Source organism: Octodon degus, unplaced genomic scaffold, assembly GCF_000260255.1.
Source record: "Octodon degus isolate 3935 unplaced genomic scaffold, OctDeg1.0 scaffold00056, whole genome shotgun sequence".
Taxonomy (NCBI): Eukaryota; Metazoa; Chordata; class Mammalia; order Rodentia; family Octodontidae; genus Octodon; species Octodon degus.
In genome coordinates this window covers 9,496,585-9,503,795 of record NW_004524632.1, presented here as the reverse complement: position 1 = coordinate 9,503,795, position 7,211 = coordinate 9,496,585, and positions in this window count along the sequence as shown.

Below are 7,211 nucleotides of genomic sequence, written 5' to 3'. Positions count from 1 at the left end.
GCTGTGGGCTGGGGCCCCGGCAGGGAAGGTACATCCTGGGGACCCAGGGCACCTGCAGGAGAAAAGATGGCAGAGAGCCTGGGACAGGAGAGCTGCCATCTGTCATGGGGCACAGGCTGGCTGCTCCCGGTGGCCTTGGCCTAGCAGATGAGGAGACCCCTATCCCTTCCCTGCACTCTCTGAGGCTCTGCTTCCTGCTCTGTCAGCTCTGGGAATAAGGCACCGTTCACCCCCAAAGGACCCCTGGGAGACACTGCCAACAGACTGCTGAACCCAGAGAGCCTCCAGAGGCCTTGAGGCTCACAGAGACCCCGCAGAGGGGTCACCGGGGAGAGGGCCTGGGCTCCAGAGAGGCCCCTGTCACCCATGCACACGGGGCCCTCCCTCCACCAGCCCCTGCTCACCTCATTCCCCCTCTGTGGCCATCACTCCTGAGCAGAGCCCCCACCCCAGCCTCTACACTTCACCTTCCCACTCCTGCCCCATCCGGCTTCACCTCTCTCCTCCCTGGCCAGAGGGGACACCCAAGCCTGGTGGTGTCCAGGCACCCTAATACCACTGGGAAAGTAGGGAGGGACAGAGAAGGTGACAATCGTTGCAGAAGAGCAGAGAAAGCCACCATCTACCTGCACTCACTGACCTGCAGAGCTCCGAGCTCACAGGACTGCCACGAGAAGCGGGACAGGGGTGTTGAGTGCTTGTTTTTGCTCACACATCTGTAATCCCAGCACTCAGGGGCTGAGACAGGAGGATCTCCAGTTCAAGGCCAGCCTGAGCTACATAGAGAGTCCAAGACCAGTCTGGACTACAAAAACAAAAAAACTTTGCTTTCAGTTATGCTTTAATAAAGACACATAGAAAAGCTGGAATGGTACCTCTACTTATCCACTAGACAGGTAAAATTTTAAAGCCTAACAACACCAGGGTGTGAAGTAAGAGGGCTTTCATACAGTGCTAGGAGGAAAACAAGTTTGTATGACCACTTGGGAGCAAACAGTTCCACCGCTGAATATACAAGCAGTAAGACACATTCCAAAATAGATGTTTAAGAAGGTTCCTAAAAGCACTCTTCAGAAGAATATATGCAGTGTATTATTTGTTGAAACTGTACTTTCGATTTGATTTGAAACTGTCTCATTGCTATATGTTTATCAATAAAACTTTGAAAAGAAAAAAAAGCACTCTTCAGAAAAACCAGTGATAGAATCTATAATAAAATAGTTCACATAATATAAATTACATTTCATGTCTCTTTGAGACAGGGTCTCGCTATGCAGCTCAGGCTGGCCTTGAGCTTTGTAGCGCAGGCTGGTCTCAAACTCACAATGATCCTCCTGTCTCAGCCTCCGGAATGCTGGGATTACAGGTGTACACCACCACACCCAGATGATAAATCATATGTTGATCAAAGGACTACTACTGAACAACTCTATATAAAATTCAAAACTATGCAAAATTAGCCCAACAATTTAAAAATCAGGATAGAGACGCTGGTGTAGGTGCAGGCCTGTAAGCCCAGCTGCTAAGGAGCAGAGGCAGAAGGATTGAAAGTTTGAAGCCATCCTAGGCAGTTTAGAGACACTGTCTCAAATTTTTAAAAAGCGGGGAGGGGTTGAGGATGCAGTTCGGAGGCCCTAAGTTCAGTCCTCAGTACTGAAAAGGAAATCAAGATAAAGGCCACCTTGGGGAGAAGGGTGAGAGACACGGTGGAGTCCCAGTAGCGCCTATGTACGACCTCAGTGGCACTCGCTCTGTTAGTATTCCTGGAGCTAAGATTTTCTCATTTCTGCATGTCATGAGTGTTATATTTCAATTTTTTGAAGAAAAAACTCCTAGCTTTTTTTTTTGCTTTTTTTTTTTAACAGTGCTGACTTTGAAGGCAGCCTACCTGGGCTGGATTCCCGCTAATGGGTTCCAGATGTTAGCCTTGCCTCGCAGCGCCCTGTCTCGCACGTGAATAGCCTGCGGAGTGGCACGGGGATTGAGCAGTGAATCTGTGTAAAACGCTTCAGAGGATGCCCGCCACCTGGTACTGCCCAGGAGGGGACGTGCTAGCCGTGGGCAGCCAAGGAAGCAAGACGAGGAGGCCAGGGCCAAAGCGCTGGTGCCTTCACCTGGATTTGCAACTAAAAAGCTCTGCCACTCTGCCAAGGTGCCATCCTCCCTCCTGAGGATGCCCTCTGTTGTGACCAGGATAAAGTGTACGAACAAGGCCTTGAACACCAAGGTGACCTGGGAAAATCCCAGTGCACATCAACCTTTAGGATCATGGGTCACCAGGGTATCATTTCATTTATTTGTTTGTTTGTTTGTTTGTTTATTGAGACAGGGTCTCACTATGCAGCTCAGGCTGGCCTTGAGCTCACCTGTAGCCCAGGTTGGTCTCACACTCTCTTTTTTCTAACCTTTTTTTAAAAATTTTATTTATTTGTGTGTGTGTGGGGGGGCAGCTCAGTCCACCAGGGGGCGGGGCTGGCTGGCATGTGGTGCTGGGGATTGAACCGCGGTCCCTGTGCTTTGCTGAGCTTGTTCTAAGCAGGTGCTTTAGACCACTGAGCCATCTCCCCAGCCCCTGGTCTCACACTCTCAGTGCTTCTCCGGCCCTAGCCTCCCAAGTGCTAGGATGGCTGGCGTGTGCCTACATGCCCAGCCATGGCATCATTTTATATGTGGGGCTCCAGGTGGCAAAAGATTGGCCAAGGATAGGGCCCCAGCAACTGTGGCTTGGACGCATCTGGAAGGCAACAGGGCACGTGTCTCACTCACACCAGCGTCCCACAGTCCAGGGATGCCCATGCACACCTCGGGTGGCAGGCCTTGGAGTGTGAGCAGAGCCACACCAGCTGCATCCCGGGGCTCCCCGGTTTTCCCTGAAGTCCAGCTCTCGCAAACCTGGTGGCTCCAGACCCCCCATCAGATGCTCGTCTTCCTGTGGCAGGCTCCCCGACTTGCGGCATGAGGAAGGTCTTGATGTGCCCAGATGTGACAATCAGAGCCAGGATCATAGTCCTATGCATGCACCCCAGGGCCTTCTGTACAATAGGGGGTGCTGATGCCTGCCTCTCTACACAGGGTGGCGGAGGGGATGAGATGAGGTGACATACGTAAGTGAAGGGCCGTGCGGCCCAGAAAGCAGGCCATACACTCATGGCATTGCCAGGACAGCCTCCCTGGTGCCACCCACCCACTGGTCCATGTCCCCGCTCATCGCCCCACCCATCCCCCCACCCACCCTTCCACCCACCTTTCCACATACCCCTTCAACTCACCCTTCACCCATCCATCCATCCATCCCTGTGCTGGCTACTACCCACCACCCATCCTTCACAGGAAGGATCGAGGAAGTAGCCATCAAGCTCAAAGCTCTGAGCCCCACCTGGCAGGCAGGCCTGCTCCCGGCAGCCCCAAGTGTCCTCTATGGGCCCAGCCAGGCAGGAGACTGCAGAAGGGGCTTCCTTCCTCATCCCCAGACAGACCTGAGTCCAGAGTCCAATGTCTGAGGGCGGCAACTGCCCGGAATGCTGGCCCCTTGCTCTGTGAATAGGGTTCCATGCTCTTTTGACACAGCTGGGCTCCTGGCTCCTGCCCACATGAGCCAGATGGATGCGGGAGAAGGCTTTAGTGTCCCACAGGGGAGTAGCCAGGCTCCAACCTCCAACCTCCAGGGACCTCAGCTCCCTGTACAGGGACACTGAAGCCCTAAGCTAGCCCTAGAGCCATGGTGGCATCAGCAGGCATCAGACGGATGCCTCTGAGGTAGATTCTTCAGCGTCCCTGAAGTGGAGGATTGGGATAAATGGCCGCCTTCCATGGGACCCCACATAGAACACCTTGGGTGTGGGCTCAGGTACTGAGGCCACCAAGAGCCACTCCTGCCCCCTTTTCTGCAGCCCTGTGCTGGCTACTGCCACATGGGAGGGCCATGACCCTGCCCCGCCCCACCCCTATCACTTCCACTCTGGGTGGAGGAAGGATGTGGGGAGCTGAGGCCCCCTCCTTGTGCTTGCTGAGCTCTTGCTGACCAAGCCTTCAGGGGCAGGGCCATGGCCAAGTGCCAGCTCCAGCAGCAGACCTTCATGGCCACTGGTGCCAGAAAGGGGGTTTGGGGCACCTCAGGAACCAGGCAGAAACCTAAGACCAGATCAGTCACACCCCTTGGCCTGGGTGGGTGGGGGCAGTACATAGCAGCCAGCAACATCAGAGGCTCTCAGAGTCAGTTGAGGATCCCGGGGCTGCAACGCTACGGGGTAAAATGGAGACAGGACCCAGCCACAGAGGCTAAGCATGTGGAGCGGTCTCCCGGGACAGCCACACTCTCACAGAATGCACTGGGCCCCTGGCTTCTGGCATGTGAGTTCTGGGGACACCCGGCAACCACACGCAAAGCACACTGGAGGCCTGCTGGGCTATGCTCTTCTGCAACACCACGGAAAGGGGAGGAGACAGAAGCTAAGCCCATTTCAACCAATTCAAGGCCCCTGAAGTCCTATTTGGAATATGTTAGGACTAGCAGGCCCTTAGCAACCGCATGTCCAAGGATATAACAAAACACCTAAAGCTAGCATGGACACACGCCTGTAATCCCAGCACTTGGGGGGCTGAGGCAGGAGGACTGCGAGTTTGAGGGTAACCCTGTCTCACTTAAAAAAAAAAACCTACACAGCAGACTTTGGTCTCCAATGTTACCTTAGAAACAAGGCGTAAAAATAACTTTCCTAAGCTATGGCAAGCCTGGGGCAACTTGTCCCTTGGCTGAGCTACCTCACCGTCCTTTACAGATGGGAATCGGCTGCCCTCGTGGAGAGGACGAGCCAGTCCCACAGCTAAGGAGGCGGGCTGGGGCTCCTCACTGCACCTCCCACCCCACCTCAACCTCGGCGCAAGGGCAGTGTCTCCCCATACTCACCCGCGACACCTGCATTCACACCAAGTGTGCGGAGTGCACAAGGTGTACTGCCTGCGGCCCAAGGAATAGGAGGTGACAGGGAGAACCAGGCTTTGACATAAAGATACTCAAGGCCACATGCCCCCAGAGGTGAAACACGGGACTGAGGTCTCTAAGGAAATCCTCTGGGTGATCTTGTGACTTGTGCTAAGCTGATTTTTTTTTTTTTTTTACATTACAAAAATAGAGGCAGAGATTATATAGTGGTCTAAAGCAATCCCGGCACACCACTCCATGCCTCCCCCCATCCCCATGCTGGGCTGAGCCAGCCAAAAAAATAGCATGTTAGTGGCACACACCTATAATCCCAGCACTTGGGAGGCACTGCAGCAAGTTCCAGACCAGCCTGAGGTACAAAGTGAGCTCAAGGCCAGGCTGAACTGCACAGTGAGACCCTGTCTTAAAAAGTCAAAAACAAAACAAAAGATGTGTTACACTTTTGAATTCAAGTAAGGGGCCAGGGAGATGGCTCAGTAGAATAAATGCTTGCCTGGCAAGCACAAGGCCTTGAGTTCAATCCCCAATAACACACACACACACACAAAGAGCTCAACAGATTAAAGGACGTGCAAGGGGCTGGTGAGATGGCTCAGTGGTCTAAAGCACCTACTGAGAACAAGCTTGGCAAAGCACAGGGACCGCGGTTCAATCCCCAGCACCACATGCCAGCCAGCCCCGCCCCCTGGTGGGCTGAGCTGGCCACACACACACACACATAAATAAAAAAAAAAAAATTAAAAAATAAAAAATAAAGGACGTGCAAGCGGGAACAGGGGTCAGAGGTTCAATCCCTGGGCCTGTTGTGCTGTCCCCGTTCCTGGGGTGCTCTGAGCTGGCAATTGAGACTGGGAGTGGTGGTGCACACCTGTAATCCCAGCTCTTGGGAGGCTGTAAACAGGCAGATCACTATGAGTCTGATCTAGCAGTAAGACCCTGAACACCCTGTGGACACTTCCCTAAAAATACAAAAAAAAAAAAAAAAGCTGCAATAACTCCTGGCACATGCCTGTAGTCCAAACTTCTGGGGAGGCTGAGGCAGGAGAATCATTTAAACCCAAGAGTTCAAGGTCAGCTTAGCAACACAGTGAGATCCCATCTCAAAAATAAAAACAACAACAACAAAAAAAAACCATTTTTTTTTCTTTTTTTGTGGAACCGGGGATTGAACTCAGGCCCTTGTGCTTGCCAGGGAAGCGCTTATTCCACTGAGCCATCTCCCCGGCCCACCCGTAAAAAAAAATTTTTGAATAAACACTAAGGTTATCATCACCTCTGCACAGCTGTGGAACTGTGCTTCACACACCTAGCTTTAACATGAGCAGTTAGAGATGCACACAGGGACCGCAGCAGCCCAGCAGGAGCGCTCAGCTCACATCAGGTTGCGGGGCCCATCACCTGGAAAGAGAGGTGCGTCCACCACCAGTCAGCATGGCTCCCGGTGTAGGAATAAGGAAAATTCAAACCAAAGCACAAATTTGCAAGAAGGCTTTAATTAAGAGAAAACAAAGAAGAGCACAGCTGTGACAAAAATGGAGCCAGTCGGTCCCCTAGCAAGGAAAGTCTGAGCAACAAGGAACTCAGCCGGAGGAGCTGGAGCCCACTGCGAGACGATCAGATTGGATCCCAGCACCAGGCAGCTCTCAAGGCTCAGCAGGACGCCGGCTGCCGGTCACCGCGGGGCCCTATGTCAGGCCTGGTTTCCTGCTCCCTGGGATCCTCACCTCGAGCTGCGGGTTCCAGTTCTGGATCGAAAGGGTCATCTCTGTCTCTATCTGTGGAGCTCGAGCCTGAGAGGCTGTCCCAGAGCCCAGCAGGCCTCGGGGTTAGGACAGTAGTAGCTCGGTGTCCCTCCAGGGAGGGGCATGGAAGTGGACCTGAAAAAGCTGCCAATCAGAAGTCCCTGTGAATTCTGAAAACTAGTTCTGATTCCGGTGCCCTCATGTTGAAAGGGATGAAGGAACGGGCGAGGTCAGCTCAGGGCTAACAGACTTTGTTCTGCTAACTATTACAAGATTCTCCATGACTCAGAGTTTCGCAAAAGGCAGGCTGAGCTTTGTTCTTACAGCTACCTCCTGGGCATGTGTGGGCCTGAGTGAAGGGCCATGGGCTTTAGCAAACACTAAGTTTAAGTCCCTGGCTGCCTCAGAAGAAAACACAAAGTGTTAATTATTGAAACTGTCCTACTAATCGGTTTTGAAACTGTCTCATTGCTATTTATCAATAAAATTAAAAAACAACAACAAAAAAGAAAACACAAAGTGTGCTT